Source organism: Anomaloglossus baeobatrachus, chromosome 5 (genome assembly GCF_048569485.1).
Source record: "Anomaloglossus baeobatrachus isolate aAnoBae1 chromosome 5, aAnoBae1.hap1, whole genome shotgun sequence".
In the NCBI taxonomy this organism is placed as follows: domain Eukaryota; kingdom Metazoa; phylum Chordata; class Amphibia; order Anura; family Aromobatidae; genus Anomaloglossus; species Anomaloglossus baeobatrachus.
The window spans coordinates 199,438,922-199,457,513 of record NC_134357.1 but is presented as its reverse complement, the minus strand read 5'-3'; positions in this window follow the sequence as shown (position 1 = coordinate 199,457,513).

Here is an 18,592-nt window from a genome sequence, read left to right as displayed (position 1 = left end):
TAACCCCATCTACCTTCTTGTTACCTCACCACCAGGACTGCAACAACTCTGGAGGTTGGTTGGAGTAAGAGCCTGCGGTAGAGTCGGTCGAGGCGCAGTCACGAACAAAACTGGTGGCTAACCTCCAGACCAAGGGTTCCCGGACCATGGAACTCTTGGTGTGGACTGGCGGGTGAGGAACTCTTACACGGACATTGCGGACACCCCCAGGAACCCGGGACGGTGTGCACTTAAGATAGCGGTGGCACCGAGGGTGGGTTCAGGTGTTTTGGGTGGCGGGTGAAAGCGGGAGAAGTAGATGTATGTTTTGTTTACTGCAACATTCAAGTAATGTGCCTCCCGTAAGGAATGAAAGTTTTATAATGTTTTTTATATATTCTTGTTACCTTTTTCTATTTCCAGTTGCTGCAAAAATAAATGTCAGTGGCCGGACAGCCCGTGGACGGGCTATATTCAACCAAGTGGGAGTGTGTCGACCTAGCAAAACCAGGTAGTCACTAAAGTGTCCATCCTCCTTGTTACCACCAGAAACCCACCCTCAGGTACAACACACATCCATTAAACCCTAGCCACCCCCTCATGATAATAAGGACATACCAGTGGGCGGGATCAGGCAGATGATAACGCCCACCTAGGGGTCCTGAGGTGTTAGAAGCGGGAACACAACAGTTGAGTTGAAACAGTAGATAAGTGGAAGTGGATAGCTGACAGCAGTGTAGTCAGCAGGGTTAGGGGCTTTTGGACTACCTGGCTAGGTGGCAGACAGTGAACAGGGCCACAGGCGACGAAGATCCGGTCGCGGGAGACCTAAAGTGGACTGGGGCAGGGTTGTAGCCCGCCGATGCCGACAGCGGGAATCCGGTCCAGAGGCCGTGCACAGCCGGGGTGCCTGGACCCTAGGGCGAGAAAGGTTGCAAGCCCCTCTCCAATTAACCAGCCAGGGACAAGGTTCCAGACTTTGTCCCATTAACTGCCCAGATATCCGAAACAGAAGCCCAACGCGGGGGATAGGGTATCCATCAGAACCCACTGAGATCCCAAGGGTCAGCTTTCGCGGGCCACAGCTCCCAACTACACACAGAACCGGGAGTGGACTTCTCCATTCCATGCGAAGTCGTCCAAAAGGAAAGAAAAACACAGAGTGCAGGAGGAAGGGATGCCTGTTCACTAACCAGGGTGTGGGACCCGAATACACACTCCAACGGCAGCCGGTCACTGGAAACTTGGTTTACTATTGGACTTGTGTGAAATTACTGAACTGTCAGTACACCATTGTCCCCCGGTCCAGCCCGGCGTGCCACCTCCAGCAGTCATCACTCCCGTGTTCGGATCGTGGGACCCGGGAGGGCCGGGACTACACCTCCCCTACCCATGGAGGGGATCCCATCTTGCTGCCCCGTTCCATCAGTCCCGGGTGCTCCATGACCAGGCAGTCATCATCCCCCACTGCAACCCACGGGTGGCGTCACAAACACAACACCTCCCCTGTGAATATCTCCTTTTCGACGGTTGTGAGGACGGGCGGCCGTGCGTGCCCGGATCCTGTCACCACTCGTGCCACAGCAATAACCCGGATCCGAGCAGCCCCAGAAGCGGCAGTGGCCCCCACCTGCAACAATTGTCTGGAAGAATAAAGGACAAGCTTTAAGGTCAAGATGTGCTATCTTTCCTGGATGACCTAGTATTGCTGGCTATCTGCATTGACCTTCATTTCCAAGAGCAGGCAGTTTGTCTGGTTCCTTCATTCCAGAGGCCAATTATGCTGCTACCTGCAGCTTCCACGGCTTCCTCTGAGGCCATGGAGGTAGATCAAGTTCACTCGGCATGTTGCCACTTTGAAGGCTGATGCACCACTTAGGGGTATTTCTACTGCGGAAGTTCCATGCACCTGATCAGTTTCTGTCCCAAAAAGCTGGGAAACAACCCTTCCTAGGGTCAGTAGGAGAGGCTACCCCAGGTAAGAGCAAATCCTCTTCACCTCTGTTTCACTGTGTTTGTTACCAGTGCCAGTAGCACTCCTGGTTCTCCAAAACAGCCTTACTAGACTCTGGTGTTAACAGGAATTTCATAGTAGTAGATCGGTATCAGATTCCTGTTCATCAGCTGCAAACTCCCATTACAGTGCTGTCCATAAATAGAAAACCTCTGGCCGAGCCCATCCAATTCATCACTGAGGAAATTGACCTTGTGTGGGAATGCTGCATACAGAGAAAATCGCCTTCCACATTTTACCAGGAATGTCACATCGGCTGTTGCTGGGCCTGTCATGGCTTCGGAAGCATGAACCAGTTCTGGCCTTAGATCTGGAGATGTGCTCAGGTGGGTCACTCCTGTCATAAAAGTTGTCTTGTTTCTGGGCAACCTGTTCAGCTGCCTATGAGACCCTCTAACCTCCCGAGTCTGCTGAAAGCAAATTGGGCCAATGAAGACATCTTTCACAAGAAAGAGGCCGAGACTCTGCTGCCACACAGACAGTATGACATCCCTGTTGACCTACTCCCTGGCTCTACTCCTCCCCGAGGTCATATATATCCTCTTTCTCAGGCTGGGACATAAGATATGTCAGGGTAAATAAAGGAGAATCTGGCAAGAGGTTTCATCCAAAAGTAATCCTCTACGGCTGGAGGTGGTTTCTTCTTTGTTAAGAAAAAAGGTGGGTCCCTTCGGCCTTGTATCAACTACAGAGGTCTCAATCTAATCACGATGAAGAACAAATATTGGACACTGCTTATACCGGAGTTATTCGACCGACTCTAAGGTTCCAGGATTTTTTATAAGCTCGACCTCTGTGGTGCATACAATCTGGTCTGGATACGGTTGGGGGACGAATGGAAGATGGCCATCAACATCCGTGATAGCCACTATGAGTTTCAGGTAATGCCTTTTGGGCTCAGCAATGCCTCAGCAGTCTTTCAGGAAGTCGTCAATGTAGATACAAAAAAAGCGGTCATGTCGAGCGCTGGGGTAGAAAAAGACCTTTAGAAGCTTAAACTATATTAACAAATCTTTAATTATCCCTCTAAATAGCCATAACACATTTCGATAGACAAAGCTATCATCATCAGGTGGTATAGAGGGTGTATACAAGGAAGTGACATATATATAGGGAAGTACAATGATTGGATATAACAATTGACAGTATTAACCCTAAAGTTGACACTAAAAGAATAAGAGCAGGACAATGGAAGTTAAAATCTGACATGAAAAAACAACTGATACAGACAATTAATGAACGATAGTGGTATTAGTATTAGAGTGTTGGCTGCCACAGTTAGTAATCAAAATGGACATACTAGCTGAAGCATGGGTAATTTGTGAAACAATTGTTGTAATTAGGATTAAAATAAATGTCACTGAGTAGGTACATTGATTTAGTGAATAGGGTTACATGTACTTCATGTATATTTTGATATATTTGTATGTTTGTACATACTTTATTGAATTCCTAAGTACAATATTCCTGTTGCCTCCTCCCCATATGTTGGGGTATTGGTGAATGGAAGAATTTAGTACATGAGGGATAATGGCGTGTAGACCATATAGCTATTAACTTAATTTAATATGCTCATTTATTATAGTAAGATTATTTTGAAATTTGATTGTTTGATTTGATTAAAGAGTTATTTGATATCTTCTGTACTAATATTGAGGCCTTCATGGTATAAAGTGGCTAGCATGAAAATCCAATAGTTCTCTCTGCGGACCAGGGTTCTAAATCGCTCTGAATTAGTCTAGAGTATGTCCCAGAATTATGACTTTCAGGCCTACTGGGTTTTTACCATGCTCCAAGAGGAAGTGCTTGGATATGATATGGGTACAGACACTTGCTTAATGTTGGACCTGTGTTTGTTTAGGCGTTCCTCAAGCTCTGTACTGTTCGGCCCACATACTGTAGGCCGCAGTTGCATTCCAGCATATAGATAACATAGGAGGTGTTACAGTTGAAAAACTGTTTGATGGGGAATGTGTCCCCTGTAACATTGGACATAAAGGATTTTTTCCCATTTTCTATGCTGGAACAACACAGGCATTTAGTATGACCACATCGGAACAACCTTGCAGGACCCTGGATAAGAGTAATACTACCATTGTTGTTACTGTTGTCTGTGCTCCTAGGAGCCAACATATTTTTTAGATTCCTATTTTTCCTAAAAATAACTACTGGTTGTGTAGGTAGGGAGTTGTCGAGTAATGGATCGCTAACTAGAATATGCCAATACTTCCGGACCAGTTTCTTTAATGGTTGTGTAGGAGTTGTTAAAGGTAGTAATCAGACCATATTTAAAATTGGGGTTCATTGTATTGTTTAGTGGAGGGTTAGCGGTTCTGTCATTTGTTTTTGATATGCAATCATTCTGATTCAATATTTTAGTCCTATTGAAAGTGTTTATAATCAGGTTCTTAGGATAACACTTGGCCAAAAATCTGGTTCTCAGAACATCCGCTTCTCTTTTGAAATTGGAATAATTGGAACAAATCTTGCAGACCCGCCAGTATTGGCCATAGGGGATAGTACGCATCCATTTACAGTATATGTCATGGAAGGGAGGTCATTCTCGACCAATGATGTATAAGTAATACTATTATAAAAAAACTGACCAGCACATCCACTAGGTGTGAACAGGTGCACTCTAAAAAAATTCAACAAAGTTACCAAAAATATGCACAGCAGCTCTCAGAAAAGCTAAATAAGTAAACATTAACTATAGGAATTTTGGCACTGCATTACTGCTATTGGAGAAAATGAGATACTTTGTTTACAAATTGGCCAATTCGTGTAAGCCCGACAGCCAATGACAAGGCGTACTTCTTTTTGAAGGTGCCCAACCTAATATGCTTCTATCTGTCTTAAAAAACCTTCATATAATGGACAGGTAGGATCCAGCTAAATGAACATGGTATGACTGGAGGGTGGAGTGCTTAGTAAGAAAGTAATGTAATACTAATATAAAAAGACACCAGCACATCCACTAGATGTGAACAGGTGCACAGTGAAAATTCAACAAAGCACACTTTGTTGAATTATTAGGTATAATATACTGGTGAATTATATATCTTACTGTTCACCATTTAATTGGCTGCATTCATTTACTGTTTATGCATTGTTACATCTTCATGTGTACTTATGGATGTTGTACACATGTGGACTGTGTAATGCACATTATTGACTCATTATATATCAATTTGAATTTTTGGCATGCCATGTCCGCATGTGTATGATCGCAGATTAAGCCATTAGACCCTCTTTTTCTGGGTTTCTTTGCACTACAGTGTATTGCCTATTGCTTTTTTTCATTGCAGAGGTAATTATACCTTTGGCCCTCTTCAGTTATTGAGGTTAATTGTAGTGCTAGGTGTGTGTGATACCAATGTGATATGACTGAAGAATGAATGTGATTAGATAGGGATCATAATCAAAAGATAGGAGTGATCCAAGATATTATTTGACCTATCAATAATTCAGTATCAAAGAGAGATGTCCTCTGGATAACCAATTTTACCATGACAGAGAATACGTGTCAAACAGATCTGAAGCAAAACCACGATAATGAGGAAGTAACCTTTACAGTTCCACTTACAGGAAACTTGTGGTTGGCTTAAAACAGGTGTAAGGAAGCTTGCATATAAAATTTACGGCTCATTGCAATATTTCACTAAAACTGTGGTCAACTGTGGTCGGCCAGTTGTCAACTGGCAGAATGTACAACTAAATGTGCAGGAAGCTGCTGGTGCCCACAGCAGTTTGTGGTCAAGTTACATGAACATGACTCAGCTGTCACATGCTGGTCACCAATTAACCATTCAGAAAACACAACATACAAAGTTTCTTATAAAAGGATCGGACTCTTTTAATGAGATTAGGGAAACCTTCCAGGACATTGAAGTGTACGTACGCACTGTTCTTGTGATGCCAGAGGCCGGGTTGTTTTTCCTTCTCACATTAATCGAGTCCCTCCGATGAGAAAGGATTGCTGCAACATATCGGTAATGTTGATGCATATTTCTGTTATTGTATAAGATTCTATGATTAAAAAAGTAGTTCTAATGCCTATGTACCATTGACTATTCATATGCTATTAAAATAAATAGTATCTTGCTATAAAGAATCTTAGTATTCGTGCCTGATTAGGATATCAGTGAGCGCTTCGTAAGTACGGGCTTTCAGCCCCCTTTTTTAGTAGAATTTAGCAAGACATAAATTGGCGTAGTCGGCAGGATTACTTCTATAAGAAGTAATTAACGAATTTTTGTAATTTAGAAATTAAAAACATATATTTGGCAAAATTCCAGATATTTTTTCAATCTTTTTGCATAGTGTCAAAATGTTCAGAAAACGTAAGGATAATGTTAAGGAGGTTGTTGTGGAGATCCCTGGCTGGACTGAGGCTCCCTACAATCTTATAGCACATGAATTGGTCAATTGTGGATTGGCAGAACAATGGCAGAATAAGCTCAAGGGTTGTGAAGCTACTGATGTTGTTAATGTACTCAGTAGTGCCCCTGTAAAAGCAGGTGATGTAGTGTCTTGTGGATTGGCAGAACAATGGCAGGACAAGCTTAAGGGTAGTGAAGCTATTGATGTAAATGTACTCAGTAGTGCCTCTGTGAAAAGAGGTGATGTAGTGTCTTGTGGATTGGCAGAACAATGGCAGGACAAGCTTAAGGGTAGTGAAGCTACTGCTGTTGTGAATGTACTCAGTAGTGCCCCTGTGAAAACAGTTGATGTAGTGTCTTGTGGATTGGCAGAACAATGCCAGGATAAGCTTAAGGGTAGTGAAGCTACTGATGTTGTGAATGTATTCGGTAGTGTCCCTGTGAAAGCAGGTGATGTAGTTTCTTTAGTTCCGCATATCTGGATTTTGGCAAGTGCATTTAGTGTAATGCATGAGCGTAATCTAAAAATGCAGAAGAAAGGTTCCCAGATGGAACAAAAGATGATTGAATTAGGTGGCCAGAAAACAGTTCTGGAATGTAATACCAGACTGTTGAAGGATAAATTGGAACAATATCAGAATGTGGCAGAAAAAGCTGCCGTAAAAATTGCTCAAAATAAGTACAAGAAAAGAAGAGGAAAGGTAAATAAAACCAAAGTAAAAGTATCGTCCCAGCTTCTATAAACTGGGATCCCGATACTTGGGATGGGGATGTGTGGGATTCATCTTCATCATCTGATGAGGAGGATTACCATAAAGGGAAGATTCAGGCTAATCCAGTAAGGAGGCGCCTAGAGAGGACAGAGAATGAGATCATCCGGGAACATGTCCGGGATGGTCTGGGGAATCTGCAATATGACATAGATGGTAATGCCATCATAAATGAAAGAACAATTCCTCATGTAAAAAATCGAGTAACCATTGAAGATTACTCTCAGGGAGAAGTTGATAGCATTTTAACACAGTTTAGACAAAAACCAGGAGGAGAAATTCCCTGGTTGGTCAGGGTGCACGATCTCGGAGGAGGTGGAGTGTACTTTGACGCCGGAGACGCGGCAAAATGTATCACCATGTCTCGGGACCCAGTAACTCAGAGATCAATAAAAAATTATTTTGTTGATCATAATGAGCATGGTACTCAAAACTTAATCATGATCTTAGCCCATGCTTTTCTGGACAAATACCCATCAGAAGCAGACTTTCCTATCAATGATAAAACTTGGTATACCTTAAAAGATGGTATGGAAAGGCTGAAGGAAGAAGCAATGAGGAAGGCTCTTCCTCTTTTGGGAATGGATGATGATTATCTCCAGTACCCATTGACAGCCAGCATAAGAAATAGGCTGGTTAAACATGCTCCTCCAGCATACAAAACAGTTATTTTAACCTTAACTGTACCGCTGACTGGAGAATCAATCGGTGTAGTTCTAGGGAGGATGAGGGAGTTACAGGATATGGGACAGTGGGATAAACCGTCCCCTGGAGGCCATCTTGGTAACAGTAAGCCAATCAATCCTGATTGGAAAGATAAATCAGTAGGGGAGGCCCCACGAATGTCTCGCAAAGACATGTTCCAGGCTTTGCTTCAATCCGGGATCAATAAGGAAAGGATTGATGGAAAGGAGACAGGAGAATTATGGAAGTTGTACAAACAGAAAGTTCTATCCGCAAAGAAAGTGACCACTACAAATGTGGAAGGGGGCTCAAAAACCCCCAAGGAAAAGAAATCAGAAGGAAAAGGAGAAAACCCCAAAAGAAAGTGTCTTGGGAAGATTTTCAGTCAGTTTATCCATGGGAAGAACTGGCTGCAGCCGTGGCCACAAAGGTTACGGAAGGAAGGGCTAATGCACAGACTGAAGTCTGTGTAAATGAAAGTTCAGAAGGAAGTGATTTACCATAGGTAGCCAGCCAAGCCCCCCTATTGATAAAAAGGGACGAACGTCCCTACGTCAATCTTAGCATACATTGGAAAGGGGGAAATGTTCAAAGAGTCCCAGCTTTGATTGACACGGGGGCGGAGGCTACTTTAATTCATGGAAACCCAGAAAAAATAAAAGGACCTAGAGTAAAAATTGCTGGACTAGGTGGTCAAGTGATCACCGGGGTTCAGACACAGGTAGCTTTGAAGATAGGTAATTTACCTATCAAGAAGTATACGGTACTGGTAGTTCCTATACCAGAATATATTTTGGGAATTGATTTCCTAAAAGGGATGACTCTTAATCTAACAGAAGGAAAATTCTCCTTTGGGGTTAAGTCTTGTCATAAGGAAATGCGACCGGTGGTGGTGGGCAAAGTCAAAATGCCCCCTGTACATGTGCCTCCAGCTGCAAAAATGGTAGCAATGAAACAATATTGAATACCAGGAGGTCACAGAGAGATAGGAGAAACCATTAAAGAATTGGTAGAAACTGGGGTAATGCGCCCTACTACTACCGCATGGAATAATCCTGTCTGGCCAGTTAAAAAGAGTGATGGCTCCTGGTGCATGACAGTTGATTATAGGGAGTTAAACAAGAATACTCCTCCTTTGACAGCTGCAGTTCCGGATACAATAACGATTGTGGAAAATATTCAGACTCACTCTGGAACTTGGTATGCAGTAATTGATTTGGCAAATGCTTTCTTTACTATACCTATAGAAGAGAAGGCTCAAGATCAGTTTGCATTCACTTGGTTAGGGAGACAATATACCTTTACCAGGTTACCCCAAGGATGGCTACATAGCCCCACAATCTGTCACCGGACGGTGGCAGAGCATTTGGATGGATTTGATCTACCATCAGAAATGCAGATCTCACATTATATCGATGATATAATGATACAAGGACACGATGAGCAAAGTGTGAAAGATCAATTGACAAAACTGGTTGCTCATATGAGGTGTAAAGGATGGGAAATCAATGATGCCAAGGTTCAAGGACCGTCTCAGGTGGTAAAATTTCTAGGGATTCAGTGGAACAAGGGGCACAGAGAGATCTTGCCCAATGCCAGACAGAAAATTATCAATTTTCCGGTCCCTAAATCCAAAAAGGAGACTCAGTCTTATATTGGATTGTTTGATTTTTGGAGACAACATATCCATCATTTGGAACAAATGTTGGCTCATTTGTACAAAGTAACGAGGAAAAAATATGAGTTCCACTGGGGAGAGGAACAGCAAAATGTGTTTGAGATGGTCAGGAAAGTGTGGCAAGACATTGAAGGGATTATTCAATCTACCAAGACCACTGTATTTCATGTCGATGCTCATGTCCCTACTAACTCACTTGAACGTTTGTTTAATTCAGAAGCAGATAAAGCAGCAGCCATCAGACAAATCAGTCCAACAGTTGACAAGGAAAAAAGAGGCATGGTTGCAAGGTACAGCTGTTTGGGCACACCAGAAAGAGCGACACCTTATTCAGCAGGTTTAGACCTCAGTACATTGGAAACTGTCGTGGTACCCCCAGGTAAGGTAAAACCAATTTCAACAGGATTGGGTTGCCAGATACCAAAGGATCATTATGGTCAAATAACCACTCGTTCTAGTTTAGTGTTAAAAGGAGCCATAGTGGTGGGAGGGGTAATAGAGGCAGATTATCAGGGAGAAATCAAGGCACTGATGCTAAATTTGGGAAATGAACCTTTGATATTGATGAAACACCAGAAGGTGGCTCAGATGTTAATAATTCCAATAAACTTGTCTGAGATAAGAGAAGGAACTGCCCCAGCAGAATTAACAATACGGGGTACTAAAGGTTTTGGATCCTCTAATATTACAAATGTAGGAGCAAAAATATGGATTCAAAACCTCGAAGGACCGCCATCAGAGGCAGAGGTAATAGCGGTCGGAAAAGATCGTACTCTCCTGATAATGAGACCAGGAGTGGAGAAGTGGGAATACGTTCCACAGGAAAAATGTTATTTATGAGAATAATAGTGTATCTTTATTTGCAGATGGTGTTGTAAATAAGCGGAATCCATGGTATCGGTTACTGGGAAGAGCTCGATAGTGATGAGATGGAGAAATTCCTGTGTTTGATGTTTGCCTCTTTGGTCGTTGGATGGACAAGTCTACATCAGGAGGAACCTATGGCGAATAAATTTCTGATGCTCCATCACATTTTCAACACACAGATTGCTGGATCTGTACACATTCTCCGGTTACAGCCACCAGTATCCCTTATCTGGTTGTCCCGGTATCGATGGAGGAAATCTTAAAGTGGAAAAGTTGTTCTGATCATCTTGCTGATAAAGACACTCGAAGTGTTCGTCTATAGAATACTACAGTACCCATTTCCGTAGTGGGATGGATCAATCTTCCATGGTGGCAAGGCAATTTGAATGCAACAGTCACCAATTTGCAATATCTGGCTTTTAAGGGAGGAATTTGGGTACCAAGAAATAAGACTGGACTGACTAATCTAGGATTCATCCCTATGGAGAATATAAAAATAAGTTTTGGGACAGCTATAAATACTGTAGATGCTTTTAAACCCAGCTTAGTGGAAAGGACAATTCATGATATGTTATGGCCTTATGCCAATATGTTCATAAATGGGTCTAGTGAAGCTTGTAGTAACATATCGGGAAATTTAATGTGTAATGATTCCTTTGAATATCGAGCAAATGCCAAAACACATGATATTCAAGGGAGCTTTTCAGATAATATTACTTTTAGTTTTAATATACATAGTAGTGAAAGTGATTATTTTTGTGATTCAACGTTTATTTACACAAAGCAAGAAAACAAAATTTGTGGCAAACGATATTTTTTGGTCATGGTATGGTATATTCCGAGTGATCTTCCTCTAGTGGAATACTGATTATGGAAAATAATCCCTGGGATCAAGGACCAATTGTGATACCAATGTGATATGACTGAAGAATGAATGTGATTAGATAGGGATCATAATCAAAAGATAGGAGTGATGCCAGATATTATTTGACCTATCAATAATTCAGTATCAAAGAGAGATGTCCTCTGGATAACCAATTTTACCATGACAGAGAATACGTGTCAAACAGATCTGAAGCAAAACCACGATAATGAGGAAGTAACCTTTACAGTTCCACTTACAGGAAACTTGTGGTTGGCTTAAAACAGGTGTAAGGAAGCTTGCATATAAAATTTACGGCTCATTGCAATATTTCACTAAAACTGTGGTCAACTGTGGGACACAGACCAGGATGGGGGCACATGTCAGGATGGTGGCTGCACCATGATGGGGGCATATACCAGCATGGGGCCACATCAAAGCATCAGCCCACATACAAGGATGAGGGCCATACAAGGATGCAGAATATACCAGGATGGGACACAGACCAGGATGCTGCATACACAAGGATCCTGCCTATACCATGATGGGGGCACATACCAGGATGGCGGCAATCACAGGATGGGGCCACATACTCCGTGACATTGCCCTGACCTGACTTCTTTACTTGACTCTACTTGATCATTTGCTACCACTGTCTATGTGGGTATCTTTCACAGATTACGACAAACCACATATAACCTTCCGGCCTTACAAGGGCTCCTAAAAGAAAAAAACGCAACCCAGCAACACAACAGATAAGCAGCAGAAAGAAGCCAACAACAACGTCACAAGAAACGCAATGCTACAAAGGAAGACCAGACAACCACACGTGCACAAACATCACACACAACCTCAAGAAGAAGCCACACTACAACACAAGAACGCCTTACTAACCCTGGATGCAGAATCTCAGACACAACAGCCAGAAAAAGAGAATCTTCCACAAACTAAGGACACATTTTTCAATGATATTGCTAAATCACACAGTATACTGTTAATGCAGTTAGTTCCCAACAATATGTAATTACATATAGTTACATCTTCATGTTAAACATGCACAATTTTTAAACAATAAAATTTATCTTTGACAAAAAATATATTGTGTCTTCCTTCCATTATTAGTAAAAATCATACATTAACTACACAGTAAATTCTAGAATACCCGATGCATTAGAATCGGGCCACCATCTAGTATGAATATATTTGTATACTTCCCCACAAGGGAACAGACAAAGGGAGGAGGGGGGATGAGATTTAAAAGACAGAAACCATAGATAACAGGGACTGAAAAACAGGGACTAACTCACTGAGGTCACACACTGTCTTGCTAAATTCTACTAAAAAGGGGGCTGAAAGGCCGTACTTACGAAGCGCTCACTGATATCCTAATCAGGCACGAATACTAAGATTCTTTATAGCAAGATACTAGTTATTTTAATAGCACATGAATAGTCAATGGTACATAGGCATTAGAACTACTTTTTTAATCATAGAATCTTATACAATAACAGAAATACAGTGCCTACAAGTAGTCTTCAACCCCCTGCAGATTTAGCAGGTTTGATAAGATGCAAATAAGTTAGAGCCTGCAAACTTCAAACAAGAGCAGGATTTATTAACAGATGCATAAATATTACAAACCAACAAGTTATGTTGCTCAGTTAAATTTTAATACATTTTCAACATAAAAGTGTGGGTCAATTATTATTCAACCCTAGGTTTAATATTTTGTGGAATAACCCTTGTTTGCAATTACAGCTAATAATCATCTTTTATAAGACCTGATCAGGCCGGCACAGGTCTCTGGAGTTATCTTGGCCCACTCCTCCATGCAGATCTTCTCCAAGTTATCTAGGTTCTTTGGGTGTCTCCAGCTAGGCCGTGCTATCCATCTTCCCATGGATGCGGACCAGATGGCCAGGCCCCTTGGCTGAGAAACAGCCCCACAGCATGATGCTGCCACCACCATGCTTGACTGTAGGGATGGTATTCTTGGGGTCATATGCAGTGCCATCCAGTCTCCAAACGTCACGTGTGTGGTTGGCACCAAAGATCTCGATCTTGGTCTCATCAGACCAGAGAACCTTGAAACAGTCTGTCTCAGAGTCCTCCAAATGATCATGAGCAAACTGTAGACGAGCCTTGACATGACGCTTTGAAAGTAAAGGTACCTTATGGGCTCGTCTGGAACAGAGACCATTGCGGTGGAGTACGTTACTTATGGTATTGACTGAAACCAATGTCCCCACTGCCATGAGATCTTCCCGGAGCTCCTTCCTTGTTGTCCATGGGTTAGCCTTGACTCTTCGGACAAGCCTGGCCTCGGCACGGGAGGAAACTTTCAAAGGCTGTCCAGGCCATGGAAGGCTAACAGTAGTTCCATAAGCCTTCCACTTCCGGATGATGCTCCCAACAGTGGAGACAGGTAGGCCCAACTCCTTGGAAAGGGCTTTGTACCCCTTGCCAGCCTTGTGACCCTCCACGATCTTGTCTCTGATGGCCTTGGAATGCTCCTTTGTCTTTCCCATGTTGACCATGTATGAGTGCTGTTCACAAGTTTGGGGAGGGTCTTAATTAGTCAGAAAAGGCTGGAAAAAGAGATAATTAATCCAAACATGTGAAGCTCATTGTTCTTTGAGCCTGAAATACTTCTTAATACTTTAGGGGAACCAAACAGAATTCTTGTGGTTTGAGGGGTTGAATAATAAATGACCCTCTGAATAAACTTTTCTCAATTTAAAAAAAAAAATAAAAAAGAAATAACATTCTTTTTTGCTGCAGTGCATTTCACACTTCCAGGCTGATCTACAGTCCAAATGTCACAATGCCAAGTTAATTCCGAATGTGTAAACCTGCTAAATCTGCAGGGGGTTGAATACTACTTGTAGGCACTGTAGATGTGATGATTATATACTGAATAAAATATTATTTTTTTTACGCAACTATAGTCCTTGACATTTTTTGTAGGTTGTTTCTGTAGTGCCCCTGAACCCATTAGGGCACTACTAGGTACTGCATCCTCTCAAAGATATCCACGTGTCATGGCGGCGCCCGCACCGGAAACACATGTGTTCCCTTAAACACTATCAGCTGCTACTCCCTGAACAACTTTGGATATAAATAGACCATTGGACATTACAGCTGTACACCTGCCTCCTGAAGAAGCAGTTAGTGAAACGCGTTGAGGCGTGGTGGCTGTGGGCGCGCCTATACTCCATCTGTCAGGTCTGTTTATTTGTATCGTACTGCTGTCACTTACTATTGCATTGTCTGGATTCCCTTGTTAATATGTCTGCCCTCTAGCAGAACAGATGGGTTTGAGGCAGTGTGCTGCTACTGCTGTGATTACTTTACTATATACTCTTGATTCAGTGCAGTGGTGATGCCCTCCCCCATAAACTCACCCTATTAAGCATTGTTTCAATAGAACTTTATTATTCAGAGTAATTACAAATTGTAGTCATAAGCTTTAATAGATTGCTGATTGACCTCTGTTACACTGGTTAGCTACGTGGAGTGTACTCTGGCGATACCCTATGAGTGGCTGTATTAGGTTTCTTGACAGTCTCCAACAACATGTGGTTGGCAATGCAAATTGATTTGGTTATTTCTACCTACATGTGGCCTGTACTGATGGTCTTTGTGTATCCTCTCAAAGATGCAGGGCCTACCCCCCCAGGGACCTGGAAGACCAGTGCCAGTAACATCACAACACATAAACATCTCCAGTTTCCCTCTCCCAATCGTGGGTGACTGACTTGTCCGGGACCCAATGGATGGCCACCCAGGGGTGGGGCCAGTCCAGTCCACTAGATGACAACCAGGTAGGAGGGGACGGAGAGACAAGAAAGACGGAGTCCGGTAGTGACAGTGGAAGGGGATGAACGTGTCTCCAGACAGGGTCATATAGCAGTGACCTAGGTGGTGCAGGAGAGTGGTTGCCAGAGAGGGTACAGCCTGGTACCCCTGGAACCAGAGCACCAACGGGGCAAAGGGCCCTAGGTCAGGCGAATGCTTCAGGCTACCTGACAAATACCTGCACAGTGAGGGGACCTTCACGGACCTCACTGACCCAAGAATCCGGGGGCACCAGCAGTAAAGATAGAGCCAGGGACCGAAACAGAACACTGACCCTACAGGGTTCGCACGGCCCACCGTACGGATCAGAGACTGCCGACAGACAGTAGGGGACCCCCAGACGCTCCAAGCCACGGGGTTCCACCAACCAATGAGAGGTGCCGGGGACATAAGCCACCAGGGTACCACACCGACACTGGGACTAAAGGAAACCGAGGTGAATAGCAGCCCTCCTCTGGGTACCAGTTATCACCTACAGTGAGTAAAAAGAACCAGTTAAACAGCAACCCTTGTGTGGCCTATTCTTCTTCCTGCTCTGGATCCCATCATCCACTCCCTGGGGCCCGGCCCTACTTGCGGAGGACCTACCATCCAGGCTGCCATAACCATCAGCCCCAGTGGTAAAAGACTGCGCAGTGGCGGTTCCATCACCATAACTGCAACATGCAAGTGGCATCACGATATAAACTCTTTAATCTCCCCTGTATATAATCCCTTTAAAAAGTGACCCCCAGGGTCACGGAACCAGGCATCGGCTGTTACACAACCTTGACACAGCATCCCCGTACATATACGGCATGGGACCGAGTACCTCATAGCCCTGGGGAGACACAGCTTTTTCCTGGTGCTGTGAACAGGATATGGACTAGACCCATTAACACGGGGGACGTGCGCCTTATGGACTGTTTTTGTGAGAAACTACCGCCATTTTATTATCTGTGAAAAAGTAACTGCACCATCACTGTGGTGAAAATAGCGTGCAAAGGAATCCCACCCAGAACTCCTGCAAGCACGGGCGGAAGGAGGCAGTGATCTAACCCGGAAGCTCTTGAAGTGCTCTAATCCCCGCGAGAGTGTTGAGAACAACCAATGTGGACGGGAAATTTGCAAGCACTGGACGACGGGAGTGCAGTGGGGCCTGCTCCGGTAGCACAAGACTACGGGAATGCAGCGGGACCTGGACGGCAGAGAGGATAGAGGCGGTGGCCCAGCGGCAGTGCTGGAGAATGCGGGCGCAGCAGCTCCAGCAGGTGTTGGAGTGGCAAGCAGAAATGATGGAGAGGGTAGCGGCCATGCGGGCCGACAAGCACCGGTCGCCGATGGCAGAGATAGCAGCAAGACCCTCCCAGACCGCTGCAATCTGAATACTGGCACCCTTCGTCGACCGGACTGGACCACCGTCTGACCCGGCCAGACCAGACCAGGCCGCATTGTTTTCCTCAGCCGAGAAGGACCAGGCTGCACCACCTTCCCCAGTCCGACCAGACCAGGTCGCATCGCCTTCTCCAGCTGAGAAGGACCAGGATGCATCGCCTTCTCCGGCCAAGACTGATCAAGCCGCACCTTCATCAGAAGCCACGGAGGACACCGCCTCCGCTGATGATCACCAGGTACTGTTCCAAGCTGCTGATGGGGACCCGGCAGCGAGCTTCCCGGTTGCAGATATGGAAACCTCTGAACCAGGTAATGAGGGAGCAGCAATCGCTACCTGGGAACGGGCCAGTGTTGAGGAGGCCCGATGGCGCCGCACCAGCACTGTGGTAACTGAACCAGTTTACCCAGTTTTCATTGTCTTTAGTTAAAATTGTTTGAATAATAATACTGGATAATACTGAATAGTTTTTGATAAAGTTGGACCACTGGTCATTGGACTGGGAATGACCTGAACTCTCGCAGTGTAAATAGTTGCACCAGTTGTGCCAATACCAGAGTATAGCCTTGCCAAAAAAGGACCATTATTGACACCACCAGCTTGGAGAGGAAAAGTTCGCAGGAAGGATCCGCGGCAGAGGTGGCCGAGACCCAGTCACCATGGAAACCAGTGACATTCCTCCTAGGGGGTTTGGGGACCAGGACCTTTGGGTGGTGGTTGATGGGGAAGGTATTCCAGTTAGCAACATTTAAGCAATGCCTCCCCTGCGCAGGAAGAATGTTTTAATGTTTAGCAAAGAAAAAAATGTTAACTTCTGTTACCCTTTTTGCAGCCCGAGGACGTGCTGAGTTTAACCAAGGGGGAATGTAGCGCCCCTGAACCCATCAGGGCACTACTACGGTAGGTACTGCATCCTGTCAAAGATGCAGGGCCTACCCCCCAAGGAACCTTGAAGACTAGTGCCGGTAATATCAAAGCACAAACATCCCCAGTTTGCCTCTCCCAATTGTGGGTGACTGTCTAGTCCGGGACCCAATGGATGGCCACCCAGGGGTGGGGCCAGTCCAGTACACTAGATGACAACCAGGTGGGAGGGAACACAGAGACAAAAAAGACGAAGAGTCCGGTACTGACAGTGGAAGGAGACGGACGTGTCCCCAGACGGGGTCATGTAGCAGTGAGCTAGGTGGCTCAGGAGAGTGGTTGCCAGAGAGGGTACAGCCAGGTACCCCTGGAACCAGAGCACCAATGGGGCAAAGGGCCCTAGGTCAGGTGAACGCTACAGTCTACCTGACAAATACCTGCACAGTGAGGGGACCTTCACAGACCTCACTGACCCAAGAATCCAGGGGCACCAGCAGTAAAGATAGAGCCAGGGACCGGAACAGAACACCGACCCTACAAGGTTTGCACTGTCCGCCGTATGGCTCAGAGACTGACGACAGACAGTAGGGGGCCCCCAGACGCTTTAAGCCACGGGGTTCCACCAACCAGTGAGAATTGCCGGGGACAGAAGCCACCAGGGTACCACACCGACACTGGGACTAAAGCAAACTGAGGTGAATACCAGCAGTCCTCTGGGTACTAGTTACCACCTACAGTGAGTAAAAAGAACTAGCTAAACAGCAACCCTTGTGTGGCCTACCTTTCTTTCTGCGCTGGAGCCCATCATCCACTCCCTGGGGCACGGCCCTACTTGCGGAGGGCCTATCATCCAGGCTGCCATCACCATCAGCCCCAGTGGTAAAAGACTGCGCAGCGGCGGTTCCATCACCGCATCCCCGTACATATACGGCCCGGGACTGAGTACCCCATAGCCCTGGGGCGACACATTTCAGTCATAATTTATCGGGGATTCTATTCATATTTGGATGACTTTAATAGGTTATACCACTGATCAGAGGTCAAACAGAGTCTGAAGTAACTCTGCTGCCTCATTAGTGAATGGATCCATCACTGGTTTTACCTGAATCACATATTTGGGAGATCTATGTAAGTGCTCACCATAGAGCACAAGACAAATGTGAACTGATCCAAAATGTTCTGTACCAAAATCGCCACCAAATAGCATTTAACTGAACCCACAAAAACACAAGTCCCCACTCGGGTCCATCCTCAGTTAATAG